The sequence below is a fragment of the Equus przewalskii genome, chromosome 7 (assembly GCF_037783145.1).
Source record: "Equus przewalskii isolate Varuska chromosome 7, EquPr2, whole genome shotgun sequence".
Taxonomy (NCBI): Eukaryota; Metazoa; Chordata; class Mammalia; order Perissodactyla; family Equidae; genus Equus; species Equus przewalskii.
The window spans coordinates 41511130-41524495 of record NC_091837.1 but is presented as its reverse complement, the minus strand read 5'-3'; the positions used below and the strand labels follow the sequence as shown (position 1 = coordinate 41524495).

Below are 13366 nucleotides of genomic sequence, written 5' to 3'. Positions count from 1 at the left end.
AAGAAAATGCTGGAGATAAAGGAGCACTCATTTATTAGGTTGAGACATATGAAATTTCCATTTTTTGGTCACAGTCAAATGTCAGCAATTTCATTTGGTTCCTCTTAGAAGAAAATTTGCATCACTAACATTCTTGATGAGGATGGAACTGCATGCAACGGCTTGAGCATTGATGAGTCTGAATTAAAAAGTAATCCAGAAGAGTTGGATTCTGAATATAACAATGTTTTAGGACTACTTTAACCAACTTATTTTACTAATATTTCTTTCTTTTTATATATGACAAAGATAATATTAAAAAACTTTCCATGGCCAGCCTGGTGGTGCAGCGGTTAAGTTCACATGTTCCACTTCAGCGGCCCAGGGTTCGCTGGTTCAGATCTCAGGTGTGGACATGGCACTGCTTGGCAAGCCATGCTGTGGTAGGCGTCCCACGTATAAAGTAGAGGAAGATAGGCATGGATGTTAGCTCAGGGCCAGTCTTCCTCAGCAAAAAGAGGAGGATTGGCAGCAGTTAGCTCAGGGCTAATGTCTCTCAAAATAAATAAATAAATAAATAAATAAATAAATAAAACAACTCTCCAAGTTAGTGGAAAAGCACTTGCAAAGGTAGAAAATAAAATTTTGCGTGATAAGAAAGCATTGTGTTATGGTTTATTTGGTAGTTTTCCTTTCTTAATGACATAAAATAATGGGACATCTTACAATCAAAAAGTGTCTCAGATTTGGTGAAATATGTTTTTTCTCCACGGACCTCAGATGCAGAGAGTGAGGTTAATTATAACTCTCGGTTCACGTCACGTTTTCACCAGCGGTTTGTGGTAGGCCTAGCTCTTGTTTTATTATCTAATTCTTCCCTTTTTTCCACATTCCCCTCTTGTATCGTCTCACGCACATACACAGATATTTATCCTTTGTTGGTTTTAGACATTGCAAGTATCTTCTCCCATTTTACCTTTCTTTTGGCTTTGTCTGTAGTGTCTTTTGTTCAGCAGATATGCCTAATTTTGATGTAATTAAGTTGATTTTGTTGTTGTTGCCTGATAGCTCATGTTTTTGAAGTTTTCTTTAAGAAGCCCTCTGCTTCTAGGTCACAAAGATTTTCTCCCATATTTTCCTCTGTTGACTTTACAGTTTTACTTTTTATACCTAGGTTGGTAATTATCTTGAGTCCACTTTCATTTGTGCTGTATGGTGGGCTTTTTCTCCCTAGAGTGAGCAAGTTTTCCCTAGGCATCTACTGAGCAATCAGACTTTTCCCCCATTGATTTGTGGTGCCACCTTAATCATATGTTAAGTTCCCACATATGTGTGAGTCTATCTCTGAAGTCTCTAATTCTGTTCCATTGATCGGTTTGTCTGTTCATGCATACATTATCACACGGCTTTCATCATCACATTTAAATATATCTTAATACATACTAGAGCAGCCCCCTTTCCATCTTTTATAAATCCACTGAGCTATTTTTGTGGACACTTCTTCCATAAAAATTTCTGAATAAGTTTATTGAATTCCTTAAAAAGCCCCATTGGAATTGCACTGAATTTGTAGATTAATTTGGGGCAAATTCAGGCAATCCATCCAAGCACATGGAATATCTTCCCATTAATTCAGATCATTGTATACACTCCTTATTAGAGTTAAAAAATTTTTTCTGCAGAGGACTTGTGGATTCTTGATTTAGTTTCTTCTTAGATATTTTATGATTTTTGTTGCTATTGTGAATAGTACTCTATTTTTAAAAGTGAGGTCTTCTAGTTGGTTGTCATTGGTTTAGACCAGAGAGAGGCACACTTTATCTGTAAAGGGTCAGATAGTAAATATTTTAGGCTTTGTAGTCACATAAGATCTCTGTTGAATGCTCTTTAGTTTTTCACAAACTTTTAAAACTATAAAAATCCTTCTTAGCGTATGGAGCCTTATAAAAACAGGCCTTGGGGGGATTGGGCCCACAGGGTCTTAGTTTTTGAATTCCTGGTGTAGAACAATGCTATCAATGTATATAAATTACATTTTTATACTATAACTTTGCTGAGCTCTCTAATTAGTTCTAATGGTTCGGTTGATTGTTCTGTTAGTTTTTCTACATAGACGAGGATATCATCTGTAAATAATGCTATTTTTTATATCTTCTCTTTTCATTTGTACCCCTCTTTTTTGTTCTTGTAAAGTTGGGCAGGATCTCCACTGTAATCTTCGACAGACATAGTGATAGTCGGCATCCTTATCTTGCTTTTGTCTTAATGCATCTAAAATTTCTCTCTTAAATATAATGTTTACTGAAGGCTTTGGTATATGACCTTTACAAAGTTAAGAAAGTTTCCTTCTATTCCTAGTTTTCTAGGACTTAAAAAAAGCATGAGTGGTGAATTTTATCAGAAGCTTCTCCTTGCATCATTTGAGATAATGCAATTTGCCTCTTGTAGCCTATTAATGAGGCGAATTAATTTGATAGATTTTCATATAATGAACCATCCTAGTATTCTTGGAATAAACCATATTTGATTAGGATTCCATTAGCTATTGTTTTAATATTTTTACAACTACATTCATAAGTGAAAGAGGCCTATAATTTTCTTTTCATGTCTTTATCTCATATTGAAATTAAGATTATACTGGTCTCATAAAATGAACCAGGAAGCTGTCACTTTTTTTTCAATTTTCTGCTACAACTTATATAATTTAGGAACAACTGTACCAAGTTTGGTAAACTTTATCTGTAAATAATTTAGGGTACATTCTTTTTGTGAGGGAAGGTTTTTAATTATCTCATCAATTTCTTTACTATTTATTGGCTTATTCAAATTTTCTATTTTTTCTTACACCAGTTTTGTCATTTTTTTCCCTCAGAATTTATCCATTTCATTTTGGTCTAAAATTTATTAGTGTATAGTTGTTCATAATACTCTTTTATTATTATTTTCCAATCTATAATGTTTACAGTTAACTATCCTTTTCAGTTCTAATATTTTCTTCATTTGAATATTCTTTTTCCTTCATCAATCCTGCAAGAGGTTTGCTGTGTTACTAATCTTAGAAGAAAATGACCTTTAGTTTTGTTAAGTTTCTCTTATTTTTGTTCTCCATTTCATTGATTTCTGCCCTTATCTTTAGTATAATTTCCTTCCTTTTTGCTCTTTTGAATTTTTTCTACTATGCTTTCCCCAATATTTTGAGTTGAATTCTTATCTCATTTTCCTATAATCTTTCTCATTTTCTTATAAATGTGTTTAAAAATATAGATTTCCCTCTAGCACTTCTTTTGCTGTATTCACCACAATTCGACATATAGTGCTCTGTTATTAAATTTTAAATATTTAGTTTTTTAAAAATCGTGTTATTTAAAATGCTATTTAGTTACAAAACATAGTATTATAATATGCTTTTTGGTTTCACTACAAATAGTATTTTTGAGAAACTATATTGTTTTTGATTTCTAACTTTATTATGGCAGTAGACAGAATTATTGAGGCCATATTTATGGTCTAACAAATGGCCTTTTTTGGTAAATATTCCACATGGACATGAAAAGGACGTGTTTCCAGCTAACATCATACTCAATGGTGAAAAACTGAAATCTATCCCTCTAAGAACAGGAAAAAGACGAGGATGCCCACTTTTGCCACTCTTATTTAACATAGTATTGGAATCCTGGCTACAGCAATTGGTCAAGGAAAAGAAATAAAATGGATCCAAGTTGGAAAGGAAAAACTAAAACTGTCACTGTTTGCAGATGTCGTGATTTTTTTTTTGAGGAAGATTAGCCCTGAGCTAACATCTGCCGCCAATCTTCCTCTTTTTGCTGATGAAGACTGGCCCTGATCTAACATCTGTGCTCATCTTCCTCTGCTTTATATGTGGGATGCCTGCCACAGCATGGCTTGACAAGTGGCGTGTAGGTCCATACCTGGGATCCGAACCGGCAAACCCCGGGCCACCAAACTTAACCTCTGAGCCACTGGGCTGGCCCGCAGATGACATGTTTCTATATATAGAAAATCCCAAACAATCTGCCAAAAACTATTAGAAATAGTAAATGAATACAGTAAAGTTTCAGGGCACAAAATCAACACACGAAAGTCAGTTTCATTTCTAAACACTAACAGTGAAATAGCAGAAAGATAAATTAAGAATACAATCCCATTGGGGCCGGCCTGGTGGCGCAGCAATTAAGTTCTCGAGTTCCTCTTCAGCAGCTTGGGGTTCACCGGTTCAGATCTGGGGTGCAGACATGGCACCGCTTGGCAAGCCGTGCTGTGGTAGGCATCCCACATATAAAGTGGAGGAAGATGGGCACGGATGTTAGCTCGGGGCCAGTCTTCCTCAGCAAAAAGAGGAGGATTGGCAGCAGATGTTAGCTCAGGGATAATCTTCCTCAAAAAAAAAAAAAAAAAAGAATAAAATACCTAGAAATAAATTTAACAAAGGAGGTGAAAGTCCTGTGCACTGCAAATTATAAAATATTGTTGAAAGAAATCAAGGAAGACACAAAGAAATGAAAAGATATTCCATGCTCAAGGATTGGAAGAATTAACATTGTTAAAATGTCTATACTTCCTAAAGCAATATACAGATTCAGTGCAATTCCTATCAAAGTCCCAGTGACATTTTTCTCAGAAATAGAATGAATAATTCTAAAATTTATGTGGAAAAACACGAGACTCCGAATTGCTAAAGCAATCCTGAGAAAAAAGAACAAAGCTGGAGGAATCACATTCCCTGATTTCAAAATATACTACAAAGCTATAGTAATCAAAACAGCATGGTACTGGCAGGAAAACAGACTCACAGATCAATGGAACAGAACTGAGAGCCCAGAAATAAACCCATACATCCATGGACAGCTAATATATATATATTTTTTGCCAAGGGAGATTCACCCTGAGCTAACATCTGTGCCAATCTTCCTCTATTTTGTGTGTGGGTTGCTACCAGAGCATGGTCACCAATGAGTGGTGTAGGTCCACACCAGGGAACTGAACCTAGGCCACTGGAGGGGAGCATGCTGAACTTAATCACTAGGCTATGGGGCCAACCCCTTGGACAGCTAATTTTTGACACAGGAGCCAGGAACATGCAATGGAGAAAAGAAAGTTTCTCCAATAAATGGTGTTAGGAAAACTGGGCAGCCACATGCAAAAGAATGAAAGTAGACCATTATCTTATACCATGCACAAAAATTAATTCAAAATGGATTAAAGACTTGAATGTAAGACCTGAAACCATAAAACTCCTAGAAGGAAACATAGGCAGTGTGCTCTTTGACATTGGTCTTAGTAGTATCTTTTTTTTTCTTTTAATTTATTTTTGCTGAGGAAGATTAGCCCTGAGCCAACATCTGTTGGTAATCTTCCTCTTGTTTTGGTTGAGGAAGATTAGCCCTGAGCTAATAATCTTACTCCACTTTATATGTGAATTATCACCACAGCATGGCTGATGAGTGGGTTAGGTCCCTGCCTGGGATCCAAACCTGTGAATCCGGGCCATCAAAGCAGAGTGTGCCAAAGTTTAACCACTACACCATGGGGCCAGCCCCCTAGCAGTATCTTTTTGAATACCATGTCTCCTCAAGCAAGGGAAACAAAAGAAAAAATAAATGAATAGGACTACAGCAAACTAAAAAGCTGCTGCAAGGCAAAGGAAACTATCAACAAAACGAAAAGATGACCTAACAATTGGGAAAAGATATTTGCAAATCATATATCTGATAAGGGGTTAATATCCAAAATATATAAAGAACTCATATAACTCAACAACAAAAAAACAGACAACCCAATTAAAAAATGGGCAAGGGATTTGAACAGATATTTTTCCAAACAACATATACAGATGGCTAACAGGCACATGAAAAGATATTCAACATCACTAATTATTAGGGAAATGCAAATAAAAACTGCAATGAGATATCACCTCCTGCCTGTCAGAATGGCTATAATTAACAAGACAAGAAATAACAAATGTTGGAGAGGATGTGGAGAAAAGAGAACCCTCATCCACTGCTGGTGGGAATGGAAACTGGTGCAGCCACTATGGAAACCAGTATGGAGATTGCTCAGAAAATTAAAAACAGAACTACCATGTGATCCAGCTATTCCATTCTTGGATATTTATCCAAAGAACAGAAAACACCAATTCAAAGAGATATTTGCATCCCTATGTTCATCTCTCCAAGACTTGGAAACAACCTAAGTGCCCATCAATGGATGAATGGATAAAGACGTAAAAACAATGAAATTGTGCCATTTGTGACAACATGGATGGAGCTTGAGGGTATCATGCTAAGTGAAATAAGTCAGATGGAGAAAGCCAAATACCATATGATTTCACTCATAAGTGCAGGATAAAAACAACAACAACAATAACAACAACAATGAAACACATAGATATAGAGATTAAATTAGTGGTTACCAGAGGGGAAGGGGGAAGCGGGGAGGGTAAAAGGAGTAAAAGGGCACATGGGTACTGTGATGGATGGTAATTAGTCTTTGGGTAGTGAACATGACATAGTCTACACAGAAATTAAAATATAATCGTGGACACCTGAAATTTATAGAATGTTATAAGCCAATGTTACCTCAAATAAAAAAAAATTTTTTAAAAAGAAAAAGATGCGTTTTACTGTTTGTTGAATGCAGAGTTCTGATATATCTCATAGCTTGAAGTTGGTAACTCTACTATTCCAGTCTTCCATATGTCTTCCTATTTTCTTTTTGCTTCATCTATTAATTCCTGAGAGTTCTCTGCTAAAATTTCCAACTATAATTGTTGATTTGTCTATTCTTCCTTACAGTACTGTCAGTTATTCCTTTATGTATTTTAAGGTTGTATTGTCAGGTGTGTTTATGTTTTTAGTGGTTATATCTTCTTTTCCTTCTCCTTGTTTTCAGTATATATTACTCTCCTTTTTCTCTTCAGATTTTTTTTCCCTTACATTGTATTTTCTTAGTATTAATATGGCTACCTCAGTTTTCTCTTGATTCATATTTAATTTATATGTGCCTCTACATTTTTATTTTTCAATGTTTCTGTGTCTTTTTGTTTTAAATGTTTCTTTTATAGCCAACATATTTTTTGATCTTATTTTTAAAATATGATCTTAGAATCTCTGTCTTTTGATTGGTGAGAGTTAATTTTTAAAAAAAATTCTAGTATTTATCTTCATCATTTCTCTACATATTTCCTGCTTTTCATTAAAATAACTTCCATCCTTCTGGGACTCTTATTAGACACTGATGTACTGTCTATCCCTCAAATAGCTTAGCTTTTCTTTTAATGTGTCTGCATCCTTTCCTGTTGCCTGCTGGTAAATTTCCTCTATCTAATTTTCTTCTTCTGTTATTTTTTTCTATCTACTATGTTCCTTATTTCAGTTTTTGTGTATTTCATATTTAACTTTTCTGCTTGTTTTCTTATGACTTTTAATTCTTACTTTTTGATTGTAACATAATTCAATATCTTCTTGTATATAACACATATTTAAAATTCTCAATCCACTTGCTTCAATTCTACTTTGCATGGTATATACTATTTAGCTTAATCTTTGTCAATTAAGGAAGTTCACCTCAGATGTCTAGTGATTTGTTCCTGTGGGCTCATGTTCACCTGAGAATAACTGCTGTCTCTGGGTTTTGTGCCTCTACTTAATTTTAGTGATGCAAATAAATAAGAAAGCCTGTAACACATAGACAAACAAGGATTTTTAAAAATTTTGTTACTGGATTTTTAAATTACAAAAGTTCACATTTGCTTATTTCAACAAATTAAGCAATTCGGATATCTGTAAAGTTAATATTCTTTCTTTTCCCCATCATCAATCTCTGAAATGATTGATGTAAACACTTTTCTGGCGAATAAATTCAATTATAGCGGGGTCTGGCTCTCAAATCATTACTCTGGAAATTGCTTATTAAAAGAAAGCATAGTATGCATGGCTATCTGTTCAGACCAATATTTATAAACTCATCCTTTTTCCTAGGTAAATAACATTCTGTGATACGGATGTTCCATAATTTATTTATCCACTCTTCTACCAATTTTTTCTAGTTCTTATAAATATAAGCAATACTGCAAAAAATATATTTGGCTCAGTTGCAATGGATAGAGTTCAGAAATAGCCCAAAGAATATACAGCAACTTGATACATCATAAAAGTAATATTTCAATTCAGTGGGGAAACAGTGATTTACTTAATAAATAATGCTAGCATACTAACAATTTCCATATGGGAAAAAAGTTATACTTCTTTCTTACATTATGTACAGAAATAAGCTCTAGATACAATTATTTAAGTGTAAAAAAAGAAATTAGGGGCCGACCCCGTGACCAAGTGGTTAATTTCGCGTGCTCTGCCTTGGTGGCCCAGGGTTTCGCTTGTTCTGATCCTGCGCGGGGACATGGCACTGCTCATCAGGCCATGCTGAGGCAGCATCCCACATGCCACAACTAGAAGAGCCCACAACTAAAATATGCAACTATGTACTGGGGGGATTTGGGGAGAAAAAGCAGAAAAAAAAAAAGATGGGCAACAATTGTTAGCTCAGGTGCCAATCTTAAAAAAAAAGTTAGAGTTTGATCGGTAGCGGGAGCGGAAAGCGGACCCCAGAGAGCCCTGAGCAGCCCCACTGCCGCCGCCGGCCTAGTTACCATCACACCCCGGGAGGAGCCGCAGCTGCCGCAGCCGGCCCCAGTCGCCATCACCGCAACCGTGAGCAGCGAGGCCGAGACCCAGCGGCCTCCCGCCGCCCCCGGCCTCAGCGCTGCAGACACCAAGCCGGGCACCCCAGCAGCGGCGCAGGGAGCGGCGGCCCGGGCGGCCTCACATCGGCGGCGCCTGCCGGCGGGGACAAGAAGGTCATCGCAACGAAGGTTTTGGGAACAGTGAGATGGTTCAATGTAAGAAACGGATATGGTTTCATCAACAGGAATGACACCACGGAAGATGTATTTGTACAGCAGACTGCCGTAAAGAAGAATAACCCCAGGAAGTACCTTCGCAGTGTAGGAGATGGAAAGACTGTGGAGTTTGATGTTGTTGAAGGAGAAAAGGGTGCGGAGGCAGCAAATGTTACAGGCCCTGGTGGAGTTCCAGTGCAAGGCAGTAAATATGCAGCAGACCGTAACCATTATAGACGCTATCCACGTCGCAGGGGTCCTCCACGCAATTACCAGCAGAATTACCAGAATAGTGAGAGTGGGGAAAAGAATGAGGGATCGGAGAGCGCTCCCGAAGGCCAGGCCCAACAGCGGTGGCCCTACCACAGGCAACGGTTCCCACCTTACTACATGCGGAGACTCTATGGGCGTCGACCACAGTATTCCAACCCTCCCATGCAAGAAGTGATGGAGGGTGCTGACAACCAGGGTGCAGGAGAACAAGGTAGACCAGTGAGGCAGAATATGTATCGGGGTTATAGACCACGATTCCGCAGGGGCACTCCTGGCCAAAGACAGCCCAGAGAGGCTGGCAATGAAGATAAGGAAAATCAAGGAGATGAGACCCAAGGTCAGCAGTCACCTCAACGTTGGCACCGCCGCAACTTCAATTACCGACGCAGACGCCCAGAAAACCCTAAACCACAAGATGGCAAAGAGACAAATGCAGCCGATCCACCAGTTGAGAATTCGTCCGCTCCCCAGGCTGAGCAGGGTGGGGCTGAGTAAATGCCTGCTTACCATCTCTACCATCGTCCGGTTTAGTCATCCAAGCAGAAGAAATGAATATGAAATTACAGCAATAAGAAATGAACAAAAGATTGGAGCTGAAGACCTTAAGTGCTTGCTTTTTGCCTGTTGACCAGATAACGAGAACTATCTGCATTATCTGTGCAGCATGGGGTTTTTATTATTTTTACCTAAAGATGTCTCTTTTTGGTAATGACAAACGTGTTTTTTTTTTTTTTTTAAAAAAAGCCTGGTTTTTCTCAATACACCTTCAAAGGTTTTTAAATTGTTTCATATCTAGTCAAGTTGAGATTTTTAAGAACCTCATTTTTAATTTGCAATAAAAGTTTACAACTTGATTTTTTCAAAAAAGTCAACAAACTGCAAGCACCTGTTAATAAAGGTCTTAAATAATTGTAAAAAAAAAGTTAAAAAATTAAAGTATTAGAAGAAAATTTTGTAGAATATACATATAATTTTAAAGTTGGGAAAAATTTTTAAAGGAAATTTGGAAACCTGGAAATAATAAAGGAGAAAAAAGTGAACAGATTTGAATGTATAACACTTTTTAATGTTTTATGTCTCTGTATGACATTGATAACACTAAATTTTTTTCTCCATGTCATTTTAAGGTCAAATAAATGTTCAGGTCCTGGATTTTGTCTGCCGAGGACTGGTGAAATCTTATTATTACTAAGTCTACGCAACTGTATCTGTATATACTATACCTATCTAGATATCTATATCTACATAATTATAGCTGAGTTGCTGTAATGGGATTTTGTTCTAATGATTATGTCTCTAGAAATCATATCTCTACAATCTGGAAAGTTAACAGACCCTATAAAACAATTCTTCATTGGAGATTATTGTGAGGAAAAAAAGTTACATAGTTTATATGTCTCCAAGTTCTAAAACAGTTATATGTATATGTGTGTGTGTGTGTGTGTTGAAGTTTCTTTTAGAGGGGATTTTGGAAATTTTATTAAGTAAGTGATAGAGGTGGTATGATGGCTGAAGAGAATTTCAGAGTAAATAGTGTTCTTTTGTTTGGCTTTTAAGTAGCAACTGTTTAGCTGTGGCTGGCAGGCAAATATACATTTGGATGCATTTACATTTAAAATGTACAAATATACATTTAAAATGGTGACTTTGTTAACAGACACCAGATTTTTTTTCTTTGTTCTGGATGATTAGTTGTAAATGGATCAATAAAAGTATTGATTTGCCCCACTGGCACATTAAAGGAGCATTCATTCTTTTAAATCTTTAGAGAGACATTTATTGCCCCAATTCACTAAGATCAATGGTTATAAATTAGGGTGTTTCCTCCGAAGTTTATAACCAGAATCTCATTTAATCAGGAACCTTAGCAATGATCTAGTTCGACTCTAATCCCAGCTGTAGGTGAGGACACTGGGGCCAGAGGGATTAAGTAACTTCTCAGAGTTATGAATAGCAGAGCCAGGACTAGACTCCTTCGCTGTTATCTTGATAGTGAACGAGGTCTCAACAGCTGGCAGAAAAAGACTAGTGTCAAAGGCATTGGCTCAAAGACACTTAAATTGGAAATACAATAATTGTCCCCCTAAAGATTTCCTACAGTCCTAGCATAAGATATTTTATGAGCAATATCCACTTCCTGACACTTTCTGTTGCTTTCTTAGAGTCCACTGAGAGCTGACATCTGCAAGGCAACATCCCTACCGCATGTGCCCTGAGCCCTGACACTTCAAATGTCAAGGTTTGTGTGCATTTAAACAATCGTTGAGCAAGCAGATAAGGGCAGGGAGAAGTGATTATAGGATTTGATTGGGCAGCGTAAAAAGAGGGGATTTCTTGTTTCATCTATTCGTGTTCAATCTATCCTACATGGATCATTAAATTACCTACTTAATTTCAATAATATTGTTATCCTAGCAGAACATACTTGGGCTTCTGAGTCAAGGTAAATTTTGATTTATTTACACATCAAGTTCAAGAAGCGTAAAATGAAGATGAGGAAGTGGAAAAAGCAAGTTGACACTTTTTTAGAAAGGCGACTTGGCTGTGAAGACTAATGGGGGGATAATTAGGAGGCGGTGTGTCTAAGTTTTCATGGGGTCTGGGAGGAAGAATTATATGATGCATATTTGGGCCTCCATTCTTTCTCATAATGCTATGAGTTGGTCAGAAGTTTTCAAATTCATGTCATGTTGGGACAAAATGAATCCCGTTGATTCACTCTCCCTTGTGTCTGCCCTTGCTGCCTGTCTCTGCTGTTTTCAGCTGTTCATCATCTCTTACTTGGAAAATTTCCGTGATTTCCTCATTAGTCTCACTACTAGTGTCACTCTTCTTCTTATCCATTTTCTATGCTACTTCCAGTATGATATTTCAAAACATGCAAATCCTATTTCATTACTTCCTTGTTTGAAACCCTTCAGGGTCTCCCAACTGCCTACAGGATAAGGTTTAAAATTCTTAGCCTGGTAATTAAGTTCCGCCTCCTGCCTCCCTCTCCACCTCTATCTCCCGTTACACTCCCGAGGTTGGCCCCATACTTCGTTCAATCATTCATTCAATAACTCTTTGTTGAGTGTCCACTATGTATCAGGGGGTGTGCTGCCTCTTAGGGTGTAACGGGAGCAAGACAGTGCTCCCAAAAGAGAACAACTTGCCACTGCCACTTGTGCTGACCAACTCTTCCAGTCTTTGTCATGAACATAGTAGAGCAAGCCCAAACCACACACCTTATATGAATTGTATCATAAGTTAGTGTAACTTGAATTAAAAAGATCTTTGTTCAACAGTTTAGAGAATAAAAAGAAAAGCCACAGGCTGGGAAAAAATATTGTTAGTCACATGTCTGATAAAGGACTTGTATCCAGAATATTCCAAAGCCTCAAAATTCAATTATAAGAAAACAAGCAAACAAACCAATTAAAAAATGGGCAAAAGATTTTAACACTTTACCAAAGAAGATACACAATGGCGAATGAGCACATGAAAAGATGCTCATCATCATTAGTTATTAGGGAAATGCAAATTAAAACCACAATGAGATATCACGCCTATTATTAATGGCTAAAATTAGAAAACGAAACAAAACAAAAAACCCTGACAGTACCAACTGCTGGTGAGGATGCAAAGGCAACTGGAACTTTCATACATCGCTGGGGAGAATGCAAAACAATGCAGCCACTTTGGGAAACAGTTTTGCAGTTTCTCATAAAGTGAAACTTATGTTTACCATACAACCCAGCAATCACACTTCTAGGTATTTACCTGGGTGAAGTGAAAACTTATGTTCACACAAAATCTTTATGGAAATGTTTATAACAGCTTGATTTGTGATTGCCCTGAACTGAAAAAAACCTCAAATGTTCTTCAACTGGTGAATGGTTATACAGACTGTGGTACATCCATACCATGGAATACTCCTCAGCAAGAAAAAGAAATGAACTCCTGATATGCGCAATAACAGAATGAATTTCAAGAGCTTCATGCTAAGTGAAAAAAGCCAGCCTTTAAAAGCTATGTGCCTGGCGCCGGCCAGGCAGCTGAGTGGTTAAGTTTGAGGGCTCCACTTCAGCAGCCCAGGGTTTCACCAGTTCAGATCTTGGGCGCGGACATGGCACTGCTCATCAAGCCACGCTGAGGGGGCATCCCATATAGCACAACTAGAAGGACCTCCAAGTAGAGTATACAACTATGTCCTGGGGG

At 37.4% G+C, this 13366-nt stretch overlaps 1 pseudogene; it reads left to right on the top strand.

The window, feature by feature from the left end:
- Positions 1-8576: 8576 nt before the first annotated feature.
- On the top strand, positions 8577-9892 carry LOC103564716 (Y-box-binding protein 1 pseudogene; annotated as a pseudogene).
- The last annotated feature ends 3474 nt before the right edge of the window (positions 9893-13366 follow it).